This window comes from Macaca nemestrina, chromosome 14 (assembly GCF_043159975.1).
Source record: "Macaca nemestrina isolate mMacNem1 chromosome 14, mMacNem.hap1, whole genome shotgun sequence".
Classification (NCBI taxonomy): domain Eukaryota; kingdom Metazoa; phylum Chordata; class Mammalia; order Primates; family Cercopithecidae; genus Macaca; species Macaca nemestrina.
The window spans coordinates 916,952-938,056 of record NC_092138.1 but is presented as its reverse complement, the minus strand read 5'-3'; the positions used below and the strand labels follow the sequence as shown (position 1 = coordinate 938,056).

The window sequence follows — 21,105 nt, the reverse complement described above, 5'->3', positions numbered from 1 at the left end:
AGTACAGTGGTGCAATCATAGCTCACTACAGCCTCGAACTCCTGGGCTCAAGCAATTCTTCCTCAGCCTCCCAAGTAGCTGGGACTAAAGGTGCATGGCACCACACCCAGCTAATTTTCTTTCTTTCTTTTTTTAGAAACAGGGTCTCACTATGTTGCCCACGCTAATCTTGAACCCTTGGCCTCAAGCAATCCTCCCAGCTCAGCCCATGTGTGGTTTTATTGACACTCATTGGTGATTTTATATTTTGAGGGTGGATGTAGAAGAGAGATTTGGATTTAGGCAGCCACCAGTATCTCCCAGCCATCAAAACTCTCCTAGTTTTACTTTTTACTGTCAAATTCATTGATTGTTTCAGTTTCATGTTGACCCAGGATGGGAGCTTTTCACTTTACTCCACTTCAAGTGAGATCCAGCCCCTTAGTCTAAGTCTGTGTGCCCCAGTGAGTAAAGCATGGTTTTAATATCCAGTCAGATTGATTAATATGGTGAGTGGTAAATGCCATCCCTACGACTGGGTCAGTGGGGTTGGTGAATCGATCCAACCAAAACTTCAGGTCAAGTTTCATCCAGCTGCTCCTGCCAGAATGACCTCAACATATACCAACAAAGGCAGTGACAGAAGGAGAGGGAGGGGCATGTGTCAAAATAAGAGCGTTCTGAAGCTGTTTTTAATTTTGGTGCACAATAGAATAGGACAAGTCCTCAATTAAAAGCTATTCCGTGTTCCTGTGGCCTCAGTATTTACAAATGCATTTAATCTTCAATTGTTACTTCATCCCATCCCAAAGTGTCCCACTTATTAAAGACTTATTCATCTTTCTGTTTACCACAGTGCCTAGTAGAGATCCATGAGTAAAGTTTTTGATTTATTAATTTTATTTTACTTTGATTTTATATTGTAAAGCCTTTTTTTTTTTTTTTTTTTTTTGAGAACCAACATAGTAAAATCATTGACTCAACAACACACACAGGCTACAACTCCACATGCTCATACGCTAGGTCATTCATTCAGTCAGTCAACAAACATTTTGAGCAGGAGCTCCAGGGACTGTTTTGAGGAATACGGTAATAAGAAAATGAATCTGGCCGGGTGCGGTGGCTCACACCTGTAATTCCAGCACATTGGGAGGCCGAGGCGGGCGGATCACCTGAGGTTGGGAGTTTCAGACCAGCCTGATCAACATGGAGAAAACCTGTCTCTACTAAAAATACAAAATTAGCTGGGCGTGGTGGTGCATGCCTGTAATCCCAGCTACGCAGGAGGCTGAGGCAGGAAAATCGCTTGAACCCAGGAGGCAGAGGTTGTGGTGAGCCAAGATCGTGCCATTGCCCTCTAGACAGGGCAACAAGAGCGAAACTCCATCAAACAAAAAAAAAAAAGAGAGAGAAAATGAATCTGACACAGATCCTGCTCTGAGGTAGCTGGAATCTCCGTTCCTTTCTGCCTCCAATTTCTGTTTTAATTCTGTAATCACTTAAGCAATTGAATGAAAATTTGAAAATCCAATTTATTGTTTGCATCTATGTATTTTGTCTATAACTTTAATTTTTTGCTGACATTGAAGCAATTTGTGATTTTTATGTACCACTGCCATCGCTATGGTAAAGCACCTACATTGGATTTCATTTCCATTTTCATTTCTCTGTTTTAACACATCATAGGCACAACCACGGTTTCATAGACCTGGAAAAAAAATTCTGCTTTCTAATTGACTTAAAATGGAACACTTTCCATAGAGTACATAAACACTGATAGAGTTTTGAAGTTCATCTCTTCATTTCTTTTTAAGAATGTATTGTAAACTTTAGTATGTTGTTTCGATGGAAAGAGATAAATACATCTGCAGAAAGACTACAGTATTTTTAAAGACTTTATTCCATTGCCTTCTGGTAATGGAAAAAAAAATCAGACTTCAAACTCACTAGACCTAGGGTGGTTTGGTTTGGTGAGGTAACATTCCAGATGGAAATTCTGAAACTGAAAGAGAGTAACACAAATCAGATGTTCATCCAAGGGACTGAAGATGTGTGTGTGCATGTAAATACAGCCTCTGGATTATCAACATGTAATTTTCTTACAGCGATTGTCATGCACAGCATGATACAGGCTGCTCTCGGTAAGCAACCGGCTTTGAAGCAATCCATCATGCTTGGCTCCGTAGATCTTGTGATCTTGTAATTTTTCTTTACCCGTGATACATTTACCAACATCCCCCTGAATTATACATCCCACTGCAGACTCGTGCTATGCGCCTCCTGCTTCCTTCGCTGGCTGGGTGAGGGAGACCCTGTGTGATTGAAGGGGAGAAACACTTCACTACCCCTCATCTTCAATGTACAGCCAAGGGGCCTTGCTTGGGTGATACAAAAGTTTATAAAGAAACACGATGATTAAAGCTGGGGTGGCTCCACTGTTCATTGAGATTATGGATGACTTTTATTTTTAAAATGTTTCTCTATACTTTTCAATATTTTTTCAGTGCATGTGTGCTACTGTTTCCAAAATTATTTTAAGCACACAATTTTAAACACACACACACACACACATAAAAGCAAATATACCAAAATGATACGGTTATGGGAGTTGGAGTGGCTTTTATATTCTTTATATTTTTATGCATTTTCCAAATACTGTTTTTCTCAAAGAAACAAATTATATACACAAAATAACCTGGGAACTACCAGAAAGAAAGGATTTTCTTCATGGAAGTTAATAAGCATTATGTAGCAGTCTTTAAAATTCTGATCTCGGCTGGGCTCGGTGGCTCATGCCTGTAATCCCAGCACTTTAGGAGGCCGAGGCAGGTGGATCACGAGGTCAGGAGATCGAGACCATCCTGGCTAACAAGGTGAAACCCCGTCTCTACTAAAAAAAATACAAAAAATTAGCCGGCCGTGGTGGTGGGCGCCTGTAGTCCCAGCTACTGGGGAGGCTGAGCAGAAGAATGGCGTGAACCCAGGAGGCGGAGCTTGCAAGCTTGCAGTGAGGTGAGATCGAGCCACTGCACTCCAGCCTGGGTGACAGAGCGAGACTGTCTCAACAACAACAAAAAAAATTCTGATCTCTTAGCATCTAGATTCCCATTGTTTTCACACTCTACTCCGGGTATTGCTTCTTGATACATGTTAACATTTACTTTGAAATCTTGCAGCTTTCTTGACTGTTTAAGTATTTTCAACATTTCTGACTATTCACTCTGCATCTTTGAGGCTTCTGAAAAGCAAACCTATTTTTCTTTTTCCCCAAAACACATACACACACACACCGCAGCCATACACATATACACGAAAATACACCTCACAGTGGCAAGCTCTGGCTAGCAGAAATATGATTTGTTTTGTTGGTTTGTTTTGCTTTACTTGTCTATATTTTGAAATTTTCTTCACTGTCACAATATTGTTTCTGTAATAATGAACAGTTTACCTGTTTGTTTGTTTTAACAATAAACTAAACATCCAACATTTGCCTCCCAGGCAAATAAATAAAACACTGTTCTGTATTCTTACCAACACTTGGCATTATCAGAAATTTCCAATTCTGGAAATCCAGTGGGCATATAGTGTTATCCAGAGTGGTGTTAAGTTGCATTTTCTGATTATTAATGAGACAGCCATCGGTGTTTTTGTCTAGCTCTGCATAAAACTTACCTTGTTTTTACATTACAATTTTAAAAAAATAAACCTTGATATCTGGTAAGGCAGCTTCTCCAACCTTGGTCTAAATCTACACTATCCAATATGGTGGATACTCTCTACATGTGTTTATTGAGCCCTGGAAGTGCAGAGTGCAGCCAGTTTAAATTGAGGCATGTTGTAAATGGAAAATACACATCAGATTTTGAAAGTTTAGTACCAAAAAAGAATATTTACTGATAATTTTTATATTGATTACATGTTGAAATGATATTTTGAGTGTCCTGGGTTAAGTAAAATACGTTATTAAAATTAATTACAGTAATTTCCTTTTACTTTTTAAAGTGTACCTACTAGAAAATTTAAAAATGCATAATGGCGTCGGGCGCAGTGGCTCACACCTGTAATCCCAGCACTTTGGGAGGCCGAGGTGGGCAGATCACGAGGTCAGGAGATCAAGACCATCCTGGCTAACACAGTGAAACCCCGTCTGTACTAAAACATACAAAAAATTAGTTGGGGGTGGTGGCAGGCACCTGTACTCTGAGCTACTCGGGAGGCTGAGGCAGGAGAATGGCGTGAACCCGGGAGGCGGAGCTTACAGTGAGCCGAGGTGGTGCCACTGTACTCCAGCCTGGGTGACAGAGCGAGACTCCATCTGAAAAAAAAAAAAAAGCATAATGGCTTACATCTTTGGCTCAGGTTGTATTTCTCTTGGACAGTGCTATTCTAGAACAATCTGATTTTTTAATTTCTTCTTAAGTCAAAATTGGTACATTACTTTTTCTCCTACAAAACTTTCCATTTTGTCTAATCTTTCAAATATATTAGCATAAAGTTGTTCATAATAATATATTATGATCTTTTAAAATGTCTATAGCATTTGTAGTGGTGTCTCCCTTTTTATAAAATTTCCAATTTTGGTTATTTGTGGTTTCTCTCTTTTTCTTGATCAGTCATACCAGAAGTTTGTCAATTATTAATATCTTTAAAGAACCAACTTTTGACCTTGTTGGTCCTCATTTTATATGTTTACTTTGTATTTCACTAACTTCTGCTCCTATATTTATTACTTTATTTCTATCCTCTTTATGTTTATTTTGCTGTTTCTTTTTCCAGTTATTGAGATGGAAATTTGAATTGTTGATTTTCAGACTTCTACATCAACAATTTTTCTTTCAACTACTGAGCAAAGTGTTTTAAAATTTCCTCCTGTGATTGTGGGTTTATCTATTTCTTATTTTAGGTGTCAATTTTTGTTTAATATATTGAGGTTATACTATTAGGTACATACAAATTTAAATTTATTTTTATTGTGAATCTAGCCTTATATCATTATGAACTGGCTCTTAAAGAATACGTAAGTAATTATGAACAGACTGTTGATAGAAATATGGAGGTAAAAGCCTTTCGATGTAGTCTCAGACGTAAATGAGGAGTGTTACTGGATGACGGGGGAAAGGCTATCCTTATTTTACAGTGGCAAATAACTTGACTGAATTGTGTTTGTGTCCTAGTGTTTTGTGGAAGGTAGGACTTGCAAGGGATTAACTGGATATTTTGCTGAGGAGATTTCTAAGCAAAGTGATGAAGAAGTGACTTGGTTCTTCCCAGTTGCTTGTAGTAAAATGCAAGAAGAGGGAAATGAATTGAAAAAGGAATTGTTAAGCAAAAAGGAACCAGAGTTTAAAAATTTGGAAAATTCTCAGTCTGTTCATATTACAAAAAATGAGAAAGTGGGTACTGAAGAGAACACTAAGGGTGTGGTGGACCAACCGTTTCATAAAGAGATGAGTGTGGCTGTGTACCGTGAACTTAATCAGCCATTTCAACAGAGGCCAAGAATACAGATGGGATTACGCCTGCAGAGACACTGCTAGCTGGGACTGAAGAAAAAAACAGAACATGGGATGGAATGAAGGAAGGCCGTGAATTTGTGCTGTCCTCTAGGAAAAGGGATGAAGGACCCTGAGGCAATTTGGAGGTCCTCTGCCTTGGTTTCAACAGTCCAGACAACCTCCAGCCAAAGACATGGGGGCACGATCTTTGCCTGGCAGAGAAGTTAGGAGTGAAACTTCTGGCCAGGAGAGCTGCTGGGGTAGGACCTTTACCCTAGTGGCTCCAGAAGGCACCAAACCAAGGAGGGCTACTCCCAAGCCTTAAGATTTCATGGAGTTTGCCTTGGAGTTTGGCCTTGCTTGGGACTGGGTCACCCCTTCCTTCTCTGTTTCTTGCTTTTGGAATGGGAATGCCTACCTATGCCTGTCCCACCAATGTATTTTGGAAGCATGCGGCTTCTTTGGTTTCATAGATTTACAGCTGGAGAGGAATTCTGCCCCAGGATGAATCATACCTCGAGTCTCACCGTACCTAATTTAGATGGTATTTAGAAAAGACTTTGGACTTTAGACGTTAGAGTTGTTGCCAGAATGAGTTAAGACTTTGGGGGATGGAATGAATGTACAGATGCTCCTTGACTTAGAACGGGGTTATATCCCAATAAACCCACTGTAAGTAAAAAAGATCATAAGTAAAAATGCATTCAGGACCCTGATAAACCCATGGTAAAGTCAAAAAATCAGAAGATGCTCTTCAACTTACAGTGGGGTTATTGATTTCCTGATAGACCCATCTCAAAATTTAAAAATTGTAAGTTGAACCGTCATATGTTGAGGACCATATGTATTTGGCATATGAGAAGGACATGAATTTTGGGGGCCAGGGGTAGAATGCTATGGACTGAACTTATGTGTCTCCCTAAAATTCATATGTGATGACCCTAGTTTCTGATATGATGAGGAAACGGATGTTCGCTGTTTAGACCACCCAGTCTATGGTATTCTTTTTATATCACCTTGCACTGACTAAGACAGGCATTTATAAAACACAGTTGCTCTGGCACTAAAAGGAACAAATTATATGCAGCAATAAGGGTGGGTGTTAAAAAATGTTGTGCTGAGTGAAAAATGCCAGACCCTCCCCCAACATATCCTCTACGTAATTCCATTTCTATGAAGTTCTATAATTGGCAGGGCAAATCTAAAGTATGTGATTGAGATCAGATCAATGGCTGCTTTGGGGGTGTGGGGCGGGAGTCACTGGGAAGGGGTACAGGGAAACTTTCTACGGGATGGACACACTCTGTATCGTCCTCAGGATATTCATTTGTCAAACCCCATGGAACTCTACAATTAAGACCTGTGCATTTCACTGTATGTAAATGAAACCTCAGTAAATGGGATATGTGATATATATGTGTGTGTGTGTATATACACGTGTGTGTGTGTATGTATCTGTTCTTCGCCCTACCCCCTTTCCATTCCTGTCCTAAGAAGATAGAAGATCTAGGAGGTAGAGAATGCAGTCCCAGAGAAAGGAAGGCAGTCCCAAGGGCGGCCACAAAAGAAGTCCTAGAATGACCGAGAAGGAGAGTGGCGGGCTCCCGTGGGGACGTCTGCAAGAAAATAGTGGCCGAGATGGATGACTTCATGAGGAAGCTGGAGGATGTTCCTTGTGGGAATTTGTACCAGGAGGTTATTAAAAGGTGTGAGAAAGAAAACTAAGGAAAAAGAAAAGAAAAGCAATCATGAGCACAGGGGCCAGAGGCAGTAAGGACAGAGGCCTAGTCACAGTGCCCTGCAGTGCTCAGCTGGGAGTAATATGTATGTAGGCAGGATAATGTAAATGCTATATGTTATTTAATCCTACAATTTGTAACATAATTCTATTGAAGGGCTGCTGAGGGAGGGCTCCTTGACCATCATGTGAAGTTAGTAGTTAAAACGGATGAATCAGAAGAGGTCAGGGTGCACACATTACTTACAATCATGAACATGTGAATGCCAGGAAAAAAAATTGCTTAAAAATTATGTGGACTTTAAATTCTATCTACTAGGCCACATTCGTCTTTTCCAGTAACAAAGTTGAACCCTCAAAGGAGGTTCCTAGGGCAGTTTGAAAAGACCCAAAGCTGTTTACTAATGTAGTTTATTAATTGAAGTGGCCCTGGAGTCACACACCACAGGTACCACAATTTGTCATGACATTTGGCCCTCCACGTCCAAGGGTTCCACATACACGGATTCAACAAACCTCAGGTCAAAAGTATTCAAAAAATAAATAATAATAATAAGAAGAAGAATGCAACCATATGACACCGTCCAGCTGCCTGACTGCCTCTTCGCCTCTCCCGCGGGAACTCCAGCGTCTCCTTGGCTCGAAATGGACCCCACGGTTCCAGCACCACTGGCAGCTCCTGCACCTGTGCTGGCTCCTGCAAATGCAAAGAGTGCAAATGCACCTCGTGCAAGAAGAGCTGCTCCTGCTGCCCCGGGGGCTGTGCCAGCTGTGCCCAGGGCTGCATCTGCAAAGGGGCGTCGGAGAAATGCAGCTGCTGTGCCTGGTGTGGGGACAGCCCTGCTCCCAGATGTAAATGAAGCAACATGGGTACAAACCTGGATTTTTTTTTTCATACAACCCTGAGCCATTTGCTACATTCCTTTTTCTATTAAATATGTAAATGACAATAAAACACTTTTGACTTGAAAAAAATAATGCAACAATATGAAGTAATACATATAAAAATACAGTGTTAACAACTATATGCATAGCGTTTACATTGTTTTAGGTATAGTCATCTAGAGATGATTTAAAGCATATGGGACAGTGTGTGTGGGCTTTGTGTACGTACTGTGCCACTTTATGGAGGAGACCTGAGCATCTGCTGCTTTTTAGCATCCACGGGGGTCCTGAGACCAATCCCCTGAAGACACTTAAGGTTGGCAATACTCATTTATTTGTTTACTTGGTTTCAGAAGTTCAGACGAAAACCAGGGAAGCAAAAATTATTGCAGGTAGCTCTGAAGCAAGCAAGAGGGAGAAGCCCCTACCTCCCTGCTGTGGTGGGGCAGGAGTCCCTCTCCCGAAGCCGTTGGCAAGACTAGACCTTTCTCACACATCCCCCACCGCAGCCTCGTTATCAGCCAGTCTGTTCAATACGGTGTTTCCTCAGTTCTCAGATCTTCTGTTCTGAAACCCACCATCAATTTAATAACAGCTTTGCAGCTGACAAGTCTGCTTTGACCTGAATTGCAAAATGCATCTCAATTTCAGAAATATTAATATGTAGAAAACCACGTATCTCTCCACCAAAGAGTCTGTTACAGGACCCTGGCTTGGGTCTTGTTCCACACCTCCCATCCTGGCCTGTTGGTGGGTATTTTTGTACAGCTGAACAGTGAGTCCATGGTGCATTCCCAGAGCCCCCAACAGCTCAGGCCTTCATGCTCTTGGCTATACCAAGTGTTGGCTGCCCACAGCTCTCAGCTGAATCCCTCTCTATGATTTGCCTTCAGCTCAACACAGCCACTTTCCCGAGTTCATGCCCCTTCCCCAGGACAGCTGCGTCCAGTGGGCGATGGGGCAGGGGTGCGAAAGCCCTGCCTTCTGAGGGCTGTTTCCGCGCCAGACCTGCCCTGGGGCTGGCGAAGGCCTCGTGGAGACTGCCTCGCAGCTCAGCTCCTCTCTGCCTCATCCTGCCTCTTTCCCTTGCTTCCCAGACGTTGATCCTGAGAGCACCTCAATAAACTTCAGGGGCAAATCTCAGAATCAGCCTCCTGAGGTCCCAACTGGGACAAAGTCTCATTTCAGCCTCTTGTCGTTCCCTTCATGCCGCAGGCATTTCAGGGGTTCATGACTGACAACCCCGTCCAGTCTCCGTGCAGACATGAACCCATGACGCCTGGAGCCCTCCCTGACTTCCTAAGGCCCTGAGCTGGTGCTTTTCTGGGCCGGGCCCATCATGAGGCTCCTGACAGATGAGGTGACCATCCCGCTTTGCTGCCGACCTGACATGCGGCTTCTGCAGATTGCTCACGGTCCCTCCGCCTCCAGGTCCTCATCTGTCAAAAGGGAGGATTCAGGAGGAGGACTGTGGTGAGGCGTTAAGCACAGGCCTGGCACATGGCAGGGGCTCACTCCTTTCTCCTGCCTCCCATTCCAGGTCGTGCAGTATCCCAGTCCTCCACCTGACCCGCTCCTGTCTGAACATCCTGCTGCGAGTCAAGGCAAATGGGCTCAGCCACTGTCCCACCCCACCGGGCCTGGAGTGGACTCCCCGTGAGCCTGCAGAGGGGCAGGATGCTGAGCAGCAGGCCACGCGGGAGCGCCGGGGGTCTCCCCCAGCCCCAGGGAAGAGGCGGTTTTATTCAGTGAACCAAGAGGGGATGAAGGGGAGAGCGCAAGCGGCCTCCTGTTCCCTTGGGAACTTGAGGGGGTGTCGGGATGTGTTTCCTTTCTGCACTCAGCTGGGAAAGAGCTGGTGGAGACTTTTCCCCTCTGAGCAGAGAGAGAATTCTCTTCCCCTCCCCCGCCCCGCCCCCGTCCACTCCCACAGCCACCAGTTCTCTGGGCAACCCTAGTTAGCAGTTTGGGCCTTTCTTTCTGCACACAATTGACGTGGAGGGCCTGAGTCTGGCCCATTCAGACGCCACATGGAACACTCTGTTTTTGTCACTGCACTCTCATCTTCTAGAAGCATAGCCTTATCCAACAGAAAGAGGCAAAAGTGATCGGGCCTGACCTCTCCCAGTGACAGTGTTTGCACTTCGTTCCATGGCACAGTGTCTTGTAACTTTAAGATTTAACATTTCAGATTATTTTCCACTGGGGCTCCCATCGATGCTGAGTTCTGGCTACTTTTTTCCCCTAACGCTGAAAGGTTCGATTCTTCCGTCTATCCATCAACAAATCGCATTGAATGACGGTGCTCAGTGACCCAGGATGCCACTGGAGACAAAACACACTATACATATTTTCTGGTCTCCCTGGAAAATTAGTGCAAACACTTTCATCACTGCGGAGAAGGGAAATATGCGCAGAGCTGTGAAGATCTGCTTTGTTTTTTTGTTTTTCTAAGAGGAGATTTCCCTCCTTCACACAGTGAAATTTATATTGTTCTTTGTCTGCAAATTAACCAGTTAAGTAGAATTCCTGTATGTCTCTTTCCCAGTCTGCAAGCCAAGGCTCCTCTTTCTCTCCACCCTGTATCCACACATAGTCCAGGGTCACCCCTGTCCCCCACAATGCTGCTTGAAATTTCGTTCCATTTTCGTCCTGACTTGTTCAAAGTAACATTGAAAATATTTTAATTCAAATTCCTGTCTCATCAGTCCTTTTTAAGTTCCATTTTAAAGAATCTTCTTTTCTAAGGAATGGTCTGTTTTTGATTCAGTGGGAAACATGGGCTGCTCAGTCCTTTCTCTCTCCTGTTAAATTTTCACTTTTATGAAGAGATGGGATCTCGCCCTCTGGAAATGGAGCGGGAGGAGACCCAGGAGCTCCGGCCCTCCCTGCAGCCCTGCGTGGTGCTCCCTGTGCAGCCGCTACCCCTGTTCAGTGGAGAGGACAATTAATCTCCTACTACACAGAAGTGGTGCCTGAATGCACCAAGATGAAAATGTTTGTGTACAGGGTGGTCTATTTAAAACAGTTCCCATATGATGCAATGCAGCTTGACAAGGAAACTCTTTCAGATGACTCACCATTTCACAATAACAATTAGCATTTGAGAATCTTGCATAGAACACCCAGCAGAAGAATATTTTATTGATTTCTTAAGAGTTTCCACACGCTGGCTGGGGCTTCAATCAAGACAACCTATTAAAGACTGACGTCCAATTTCATTTGTATGAGTTCACAGTAAGGGAGATCAAGTGTAACAGTACAAGAGAGAAGGACTTAGGAAATGCAGACTTGAAATTCAGATAAGCCATCAGTGGGACCTAGTTTTTCAAAAAACCAATAAAATGTAGGGATGCATTAATGAAGGCATAATATCTCAAATGAAGGAGGTGATAATCAATCCCATTGTAATCTTTGATGGTCAGGCTATATTTGGAGTACTTTTTAAGTTACAGGCAATGAATTTTAAAATAACCAGAAAGCATCCAAGGAAGACAATCTAAATAGTGAATACTCTGAAAACTAGATTCTCTAGAAGAACAGGATTCAGAATTACAATTGGGTTGCAGTCCTAGCAGTCCCTTACCAGATGTGAGCTTAGGCAAGTTACTTAATCTTGCCTCAATATCCTCATCTACAAAAAAGATGATAGTAATTTTTAAAAACCCATACCATGGGGTTATTCTGAGGATTAAATATTCATACATAGTTAGTGGCAGAGTGCCTGCCTGGCACACAGCGTGTGCTCAAGAAATATGAGATATTGTTATGAATGTTGGCAATGAAAACAGTGATTATGATCCCACCTTATGGTGGTGTAGCGTTTTCAGTTTATAAAGTGACTTCATACCATTATGTTTTCTAATGTTCATGTTTAATATGATTTGGTCATTACTATTCTCATTTTTGGAGGAGGAGAACTTTGGGGTCATCTGCCCTGAGAGGGCCTTTCCTTCCTGTTCAGCTGGCTGGGCACCAGCCTCTATGCCACCTCCAGGCAGTCCTCACGGCCTGGGGCGCCTCTGGCCCCCAGCAGCTGACCCTCCTGAGGAGTGGCCAGCCCTGGAGGGAGGACCCCTGACAACGGATTTGGCCATATTTGGCCATCTTTGTGATCACAAAGCTTCCAGTCAGCCTCGCCATTCAAATCTCATCGGTCCATTTATGCAAAAACAAAACATAACAAAAAGTTGTGTGTATGTGTACGCATGTACACATCCATGTTCGAAAAAAAATACACCGCAAGGTTAACCCTGGTACTCGCTACATAATGGATTATAGGTGTTTTTAAATCTTTCTCAAGTGTATTTTCTAATTAAAAAATTTTTTTTTTCACTATGGATTTATATTGCCTGGGAGTAAAGAACTAAGAAGTGCTTCACAATAGCATGGGGTTGTTGTGACTGGTTCACAGAAACTAACATTAGAAATGCCCACAGTTTCTAAAAGATGATGAATGGGCAGAACCTGCTAGCATCCATCCAATAGCCATTCTGTCCTTCTCCCTAGCCACGGTGATTTTGACAGAGCAGCACTGGGCCCCAAAATTACACACCTTCAGTTACAGCCAGAGGTGGTCACATAGCCCAGTCCTAAGAGGTAAGATGACAGCAGAAGTCGCTGAGCAAGCCTTTATTCTTTTGTTCTTGTTACGATTTTCTTCTATCATATGCCTGCAGTAATAGGAAGACTTTGTTGTTGTTGCTGTTGTTGTTGTTTTGTTGTTGTTGTTGTTTTTGAGATGAAGTCTCGCTCTGTCACCCAGGCTGGAGTGCAGTGGTATGATCTCTGCTCACTGCAACCTCCACCACCTATATTCAAGCGATTCTCCTGCCTCTGCCTCCCGAGTGGCTAGGATTACAGGTGCCTGCCACCACACCCAGCTAATTTTTTGTATTTTTAGTACAGACAGGGTTTCACCATGTTGGCCAGGCTGGTCTCGAACTCCTGACCTCAAGTGATAGCCCATCTCAGCTTCCCAAAGTGCTGAGATTACAGGCATGAGCCACCACACCTGGCCCAGGAATAGGAAGACTCTGTATGAAGCATGAATTGCAGCATTTTTTTTTCTACCTAGGAAAACGTTACAGCCCAGGCACCGTGGCTCACGCCTATAATCCCAACAGTTTGGAAAGCTGAGGCGGGCAAATCGCCTGAGGTCAGGAGTTCGAGACCAGCATGGTGAAACCCTGTCTCTATTAAAAATACAAAATTAGCCTGGCATAGTGATGCATGCCTGTAATCCCAGCTACTGGGGAGGCCGAGGCAGGAGAATCAGTTAACCGAGGAGGCAGAGGTTGCAGTGAACCGGGATCATGCCATTGCACTCCAGCCTGGGCAACAAGAATGAAACTCCGTCTCAAAAAAAAAAAAAGAGAGAGAGAGAAAAGAAAGAAAGAAGAAAGGGAGGAAATGAAAGAAGGAAGGAAGGGAGGGAGGGAGGGAGGAAGGAAGGAAAGAAGGAAGGAAGGAAGAGAGAGACAGAGAAAGAAAGAGAAAGAAAGAAAAGAAAAGAAAAGAAAGAAAAAGAAAGAAGGAAAAGAAAGGGAAAGAAAGGAAGGAAGAAAGAAAGAAAGAGAAAGAAAGAAAGGAAAGAAAGAGAGAGAAAGAAAGAAAGAAAAGAAAGAAAGAAAGAGAAAAGAAAGGAAACATTACTGCAGAACTGAAGATCATGCAAACCAGGTGGGAAACACCTAGGACAGCTTGGGGGCAGGATCCTTAAGAAGGTGCAGCACCCCTTTGCACTCCTCACAAAAATGTGGGGTTGTGGTTGGATTCCAAATCTGGAGGTCTTTTCAGTTGCTCTAGACCAAGCAATAGAATTAGACCAAGGAAAGGGAGGCAAGTGAGGTGTGAGTCTTTTCCTCTCCTGAGTTTGGTAATTCTGAATGTCACAAAGGTCCTTTGTTTAAGAATCCTGCATGTTCCAAGCAATTCCTGGAATTTCTTAAATGGCTTCCATTTTCCTGGAGGAGAAGCTCGTAATGGTCTGCTTGGCTCTCTGCCTTTATAGCCTCTACTGGAGCCACTTAACCCACAATTTGTAGGTTCAGCTGTACCCCCAGCCCTAAGGCCACCCCTGTCCCCAGGCGAGGGAAGATAAGTTCAACCCAGCCTGCCCTGCCTCTGTCCTCTCTGGTCACCTGGCTCTTCTACAAAAAGCAAAGATTCCCCCTTAGTCTCTGGTAGAGATGCACATTTACTCCTGGGTAGAAGTTAAAAAAACAAAACATGTATTTATTTTTTTTAATCGGCTTGGAAATATAAACAAAGGTGAAATCTTATAAAATAAACTGTTCCAAAAACACTCGTCCAAGTATCAGCACTCCTAGGTGGTCAAGCCGTTTAATGCATGGGGACCTTCTGCTTCCAAGTGGTCACAGGAGGCTTACCGGATCCTTTAGGATTTATTCTAATTTTCCAGGAAACATCCCATTTAAAGGGAGAAAAAAAAAAAAAAAACACAAAGTTTCCCATGAAGCCTCCATTATACAACTCTTAACAGAGAGGCTCTTCCTTTAAAAACTTGCACATTTTCATACTATCCCATTTTTATTCACACTGGTCAAAACTGTGCTATTTTTTAACTTAAGGAAAGTAATTTGATGAAATTTAACAGCCCTAATGAACTAAGCGGAAGAAAATGCAGAAGGGCTTTAACAACAGCAAACCTATTGAGACGAAAGACCCTATACATTGTTCTCCTGACAGACTTACTAGCAGGGCAAACCAGATGTAGGTTGCCAAGGGAAGTTCAGCTTGTAAATTGTAAGAAAGGAGTGTACTGCCAGGCTCTGCTGGGCTCTGTTATTTCTTCATTAAAATGCACTGTCAATCAGGTTGAAAAGAAATGTCTAATTAACACCATAGGGCACCAAAAATGTAGCGTCAGAAACTCAGCTGCTATCCCTCTTTACAGCTGTATCTCTCTGAGCAACTCCAGTCCTCTTTCCCCCCTTTCCCCCCGCCATTGCCCCTCCCCCATATCCTATTTGCTTATGATTAAAAGCATCAGAGAAATTGCAAAAGGCATTGCATTACGCAATTCCTTCTTTATAGCTGTGAACCCGCTAGAACTAAGGTTTCCCGCAACTTCATTTCTTTTTATGCCCTGTATCCGTGCAAGGACCCAAAGACAATGAAACATAATGAAAACCAACAGGTTCCATCCTGAGCTCTCGTCTTTCAAGATGTGGAAGAAGGAGAGGTCTAACCTGGAGTAGCCTAGTCCAGGCTCCCGACTCCCCAGCCTGTTTGACTTTGGGGATGTCCCTTCATACTGATGAGCCTCAGGTTTACCACTCAGAAAACAGGTGAGGACGAAGGGCTCAGCCGCCTACTTCAAGGATCCACTGAGGCAGGGTGTGTAAAAGGGCTTCGTAATATTTAATGCACTATTACTATGACCCCAGTCTCAGAAGGGCTGGGCGGAGTCCATATTTTTGTTAATAGGCTGATTGCATTCTGGTGCTTCTTGAAGGGTCGGGGACCCCAAGGTCTCCCCAGGGCATAGTGGCTGAGTGGAAGCTGACGATGAACCCAGGGATTTGGGTTTGGGAACGTTCCAGGAGAAGGGAACACAAGATATTAGAGACTCTAAGGCTTAGAGTGGAATCCTCCCCCACTCCGTTGCCATCCAGGCACCCAATACTATTGATTTCTCCATTGTGATGCCTTCTCTGCCTCCACACACTCTTTCCACTCTCTTCACACTGGCACTGGCACTCCTGCCACGGGAGTTGTGATTGACCTTTACGCTACCCTCTCCCTTTCAGTCCCTTCTGCATATGGCTACCAGACTAGTCCGGTTAAACCCCACTTAGCATATGTCAGGCTCACTGTTTGAAGATGTCAACGGTTCCATCATGTGCATACACAGAGTCCCTCTTTCTTCACTGGGCATTTTAGGTCTGCTTTGCTGACGCACCTCTCTTCTCTTCCATCTTAAGTCTACCTGGTCATTTGAAAGTCTCTTTTTCCATAAGTGTATGTTTCATAGCCTCTTTTATTTCTTTTTTTTTTTTTTTTTTTTTTTGACAGTCGCCAGGCCAGAGTGCAGTGGCATGATCTCGGCTCACTGCAAGCTCTGCCTCCCGGGTTCCCGCCATTCTCCTGCCTCAGCCTCCCGAGTAGCTGGGACTACAGGCGCCACCACTATGCCTGGCTAGTTTTTTGTATTTTTAGTAGAGACGGGGTTTCAGCGTGTTAGCCAGGATGGTCTCGATCTCTTGACCTTGTGATCCGCCCGACTCGGCCTCCCAAAGTGCTGGGATTACAGGCGTGAGCCACTGCGCCTGACTGCCTCTTTTATTTCTTGAAAAATATTTCTTCAAATATATTCCAACTAGTCATTATGCATTCTGTGCATGGACATTCTTTTTTTTAAATTTTATTTCAATAGGTTTTTGGGGAACAGGTGGCGTTTGGTTACATGAATAAGTTACTAAGTGGTGATTTCTGAGATTTTGGTGCACCTATCACCAAAGCAGTGTACACTGTACCCCAATGTGTAGTACTTTATCCCTCACCCCTCTTCTACCCTTTCCCCCGAGTCCCTGAAGTCCACTGTATCATTCTTACGCCTTTGCATCTTCATAGTTTAGCTCCCAATCATGAGTGAGAACATACGATGTTTGGTCTTCCATTCCTGAGTTACTTCACTTAAAATAATGGTCTCCAGTTCCATTCAGGTTGCTGCAAATGCCAATATTTCATTCCTTTTTATGGCTCAGTAGTCTTCCATGGTGTATATATACACCACATTTTATTCATCCACTCGTTGATTGATGGGCATTTGGGCTGGTTCCATGTTTTTGCAGTTGGGAATTGTGCTGCTATAAACATGCGTCTGCAAGTATCTTTTTCGTATAATGACTTGTTTTCCTCTGGGAAGATACCCGGTAGTGGGATTGCTGGATCAAATGGTAGATCTACTTTTACTTCTTTAAGGAATCTTCACAGTGTTTGCCATAGTGGCTGTACTAGTTTACCTTCCCACCGGCTGTGTAAAAGTGTTCCCTTTCACCACATCCATGCCAGCATCTATGATTTTTCAATTTTTTGATTATGGCCATTCTTGCAGGAGTAAGGTGGTATCACGTTGTGGTTTTGATTTGCGTTTCCCTGGTCATTAGTGATGCTGAGCATTTTTTCATATGTTTGGTGGCCATTTGTATACCTTCTTGTGAGAATTGTCTCTTCATGTCCTTAGTCCACTTTTTGATCAGATTGTTTGTTTTTTCTTGCTGATTTGTTTAAGTTCCTTGTAGATTCTGGATATTATTTCTTTGTCGGATGTATAGATTGTAAAGATTTTCTCCTACTCTGTGGGTTTTTTGTTTACTCTGGTGATTATTGCTTTTACTGTGCAGAAACTTTTCAGTTTAATTAAGTCCCATCTATTTATCTTCGCTTTAGTTGCATTTGCTCTTGGGTTCTTGGTCATGAAGTCTTTGCCTAAGCCAATGCCTAGAAGGGTTTTTTCAATGTTATCTTCTAGAATTTTTATGGTTTCGGGTCTTAGATTTAAGTCTTCAGTCCATCTTGAGTTGGTTTTTGTATAAGGTGAGAGATGAAGATCCAGTTTAATTCTTCTGCATGTGATTGGCCAATTATCCCAGCACCATTTGTTGAATAGGGCATCATTTTCCCACTATGTTTTTGTTTGCTTTTTTGAAGACCTGTTGACTGTAAGTATTTGGCTTTATTTCTGGGTTATCCATTCTGCTCCATTGGTCTATATGCCTGTTTTATACCAGTACCATACTGTTTGGGTAACAATGTCTTTATAGTGTAGTTTAAAATCAGGTAATGTGATGCCTCCAGATTTGCTCTTTTTGCTTAGTCTTTGCTTTGGCTACGCAGGCTGTTTTCTGGTTTCATATGAATTTTAGGATTCTTTTGTCCCATAGGGTGCTCCTTTGACGTGGTACTCTCCTCCTTCCCCTAGGGATGGCACTTCCTGAGAGCCAAACTGCAGTGATTATTATTTCTCTTCTGGATCTAGCAACCCAGTGGCGCTGCCAGGCTCCCGGCTGGTACTGGAGAATGGACAGAACTGATCCATCTTCAGGTCTGTCAGCCATGGATACCAGCACCTGCTCTGGTGGAGGTGGCAGGGAAGCGAAGTGAACTCTGTGTTGGTTAGCCTCCAGCCAGGTGGTGGTGCTTCCAAGGGTGCATCAGCTGTGGTTGTATAAGGAGGATACAGGCTTGCCCTAGGGTCAAGCAGTGGGCAGGACCATAGAGGTCCCAAGGGATTATATCCTTTGCCTTCAGCTGGCAGGGCAGGTAGAGAAAGACCGTCAGGTGGGGGCAGGGTTAGGTGCCTCTGAGTTGAGACTCTCTCTGGGCGGGGCTTGCTGCAGCTGCTGTGGGGGGTGGGGGTGTGATTCCCAGGCCAATGGAGTTATGTTTCTAGAGGGATTGTGGCTGCCTCTGCTGCGTCATACAGGTCACCGGGGAAGTGGGGGAAAGCTGGCAGTCGCAGGCCTCACCCCGCTCCCCTGTGCATGACCATTCTGTTTGGTGTCTTTGTTCTGGTTCTGCTCTTTGTTGCTTTGTTGGTGCTCACTCACAATACCTTGTTCTCTCACGTGTTCTCTGACTGCTTTCATCGTGATTCATGCTCGCCGTAATATGATCTGAAGGAATTACTTGAGGCCTGGGTTTAAGGTCATTCCTCCAGAGAAGATTTTAGTTTGCACCACCATGGATCTCAGACACTATCAACTCCAGTTCACTTGGAAGTAAGTTCTTGGCTTGAGGTTCTTCACTTGGAAGTAAGTTCTTGGCTTAAGTTCATGGACAGTGTAAACTGGGGCCTCATTTCTTCTTAAGTGAAGAACGGCAACCTCCGCTTCCCTGGTTCAAGCGATTCATAAGGGCCTGCCCTGTGGTTACAAATTTCAAGGACTTTGTATTTTTTCCTGTGTAAAAGCCCAAAGAGGACAAATTTTCTTCCAATGTCCTTTTGAGGGTCATATCTTTGTCTAGGTCACACCTTGAAGGTGTGTTTATATAGGACTTAGGTTTATGCGGGGGGGATCCCCAATCTGACTTCCCTTCTCCCCTGTCACCCTGTGCAACCCTTTAAAACCAACACCCAAGCCAGGCGCAGTGGCTCATGCCTATAATCCCAGCACTTTGGGGGGCTGAGGCAGGCTGATAGCTTGAGCTCAGGAGTTCGAGACCAGTGTGGGCAAAAGAGTGAAACCTCATCTCTACAAAAAATACAAAAATTAGCCAGGTGTAGTGGTGTACACCTGTAGTCCAAGCTACTTGGGAGGCTGAGGCAGGAGAATCTCTTGAGCCCAGGAAGTCGAGGCTGCAATGAGCTGTGATTGTGCCACTGTACTCCAGTCTGGGCAACAGAGCAAGACAAAAAACCAACTCCACAGGCGATCAGGGAGGGACAAAGCCCCACAGAGCAGCAGCTGGCTTCAGTGCTCATCACTGAATTCATGATTTAAAAAAATTTTTTTAGTATACAACAGATGTACGTATTTTGGGGATACATGTGACAATTTAAAACATTCATACAATTTGTAAAGAGCCAATCCATGTAATTAGGATATCCGTTACCTTAAATATTTGTCTTTTCTTGGAGCTAGAAACATTTGAGTTATTTTCTTCTTGCTACTTTGAAATATGCACTAGATTATGGTAAACTGTAGTCACCCTCCTGATTTAGCAAACACTAGGTCTTACTTCTTCTATCAAACTGTATGTTTGTACCCATTAATTAACCTTCACTCACCACCACCGCCTCTTCCTGGCCTCTGGTAACCACCAATCTACTCTATCAGAGTATACTGAATAGGCACTCCATGAGATCCACTTTCTTTTCTTTTCTTTTTTTTTTTTTTGAGATGGAGTCTCACTCTGTGGCCCAAGCTGGAGTGCAGTGGTATGATCTTGGCTCACTGAAACCTCTGCCTCCTGGCTCAAGCGATTCTCCTGCCTCAGCCTCCCAAGTAGCTGGGATTATAGCCATGAGCCACCAAGCCCAGTTAATTTTTGTATTTTCAGTAGAGACGGGGTTTCACTATGTTGGCCAGGCTGGTCTCAAACTCCTGACCTCAGGTGATTCACCTGCCTCAGACTCCCAAAGTGCTGGGATTACAGGCGTGAGCTGCCATACCTGGCCAAGACCCACTTTCTTAGCACCCACATGTGAGTGAGAACATGTGGAATTTGCCTTTCTGTGCCTGACTTATTTCATTTAACATAATGACCTCCAGTTCCATCCATGTTGCTGCAAATGACAGGATTTTATTCTTTTCTGTGGCAGAATAATATTCCATATTGTATATATACCACATTTTCTTTTTCCGTGTATCTGTTGGTGGACACTTAGGTTGATTCCACATCTTGGGTTTCGTGAATAGTGCTGCAGTAAACATGGGGGTGCAGGTATCCCTTTGATGCACTGATTTCCTTTCCTTTGGGTAGATACTCAGTAGTGGGATTCCTGGATCATATGGTAGTTCTAGTTTTAGTTTTTTGAGAAACCTCCATACTGTTTTTCATAATGACTGTACTATCTTATATTTCTACCAACAGGGTACAAACGTTCCCCTTTCTCTACATCCTCACCAGCATCTGTTATTCCCTGCCTTTTTGATAAAAGCCATTTTAACTGATGTAAGGTGATCTCTCATTGAGGGTTTGATTTGCATTTTCTGATGATTAGTAATATTGCACATTTTTCATATACTTGCTGTCTATTTTTATGTCTTATTTTAAGAAATGCCTATTCAGATCTTTTGCCCATCTAAAAAATCAGGTTATTTGGTTTTTTTGCTATTGAGTTGTTTGAGCTGGTGATTAATCCCTTGTCAGATGGATTGTTTGCTCATATTTTCTGCCATTCTATGGGTTGTCTCTTCACTTTCTTGATTGTTTCATTTCCTGTGCAGGAGCCTTTTAGCTTGCTATACTCCCATTTTCCTAATTTTGCTTTGGTTGCCTATGTTTCTGAGGTCTTACACACAAAAAAAAATATTT

General features: G+C 43.4%; 1 long non-coding RNA gene and 1 pseudogene across 1 annotated transcript in view; both read left to right on the top strand.

The window, feature by feature from the left end:
• Nucleotides 1-21,105, top strand: part of LOC105498938 (uncharacterized) — a 105,915-nt gene that overhangs the window by 5,226 nt on the left and 79,584 nt on the right. The window lies entirely within an intron of this gene.
• LOC112422998 (metallothionein-1E pseudogene) lies at nt 7,809-9,899 on the top strand (annotated as a pseudogene).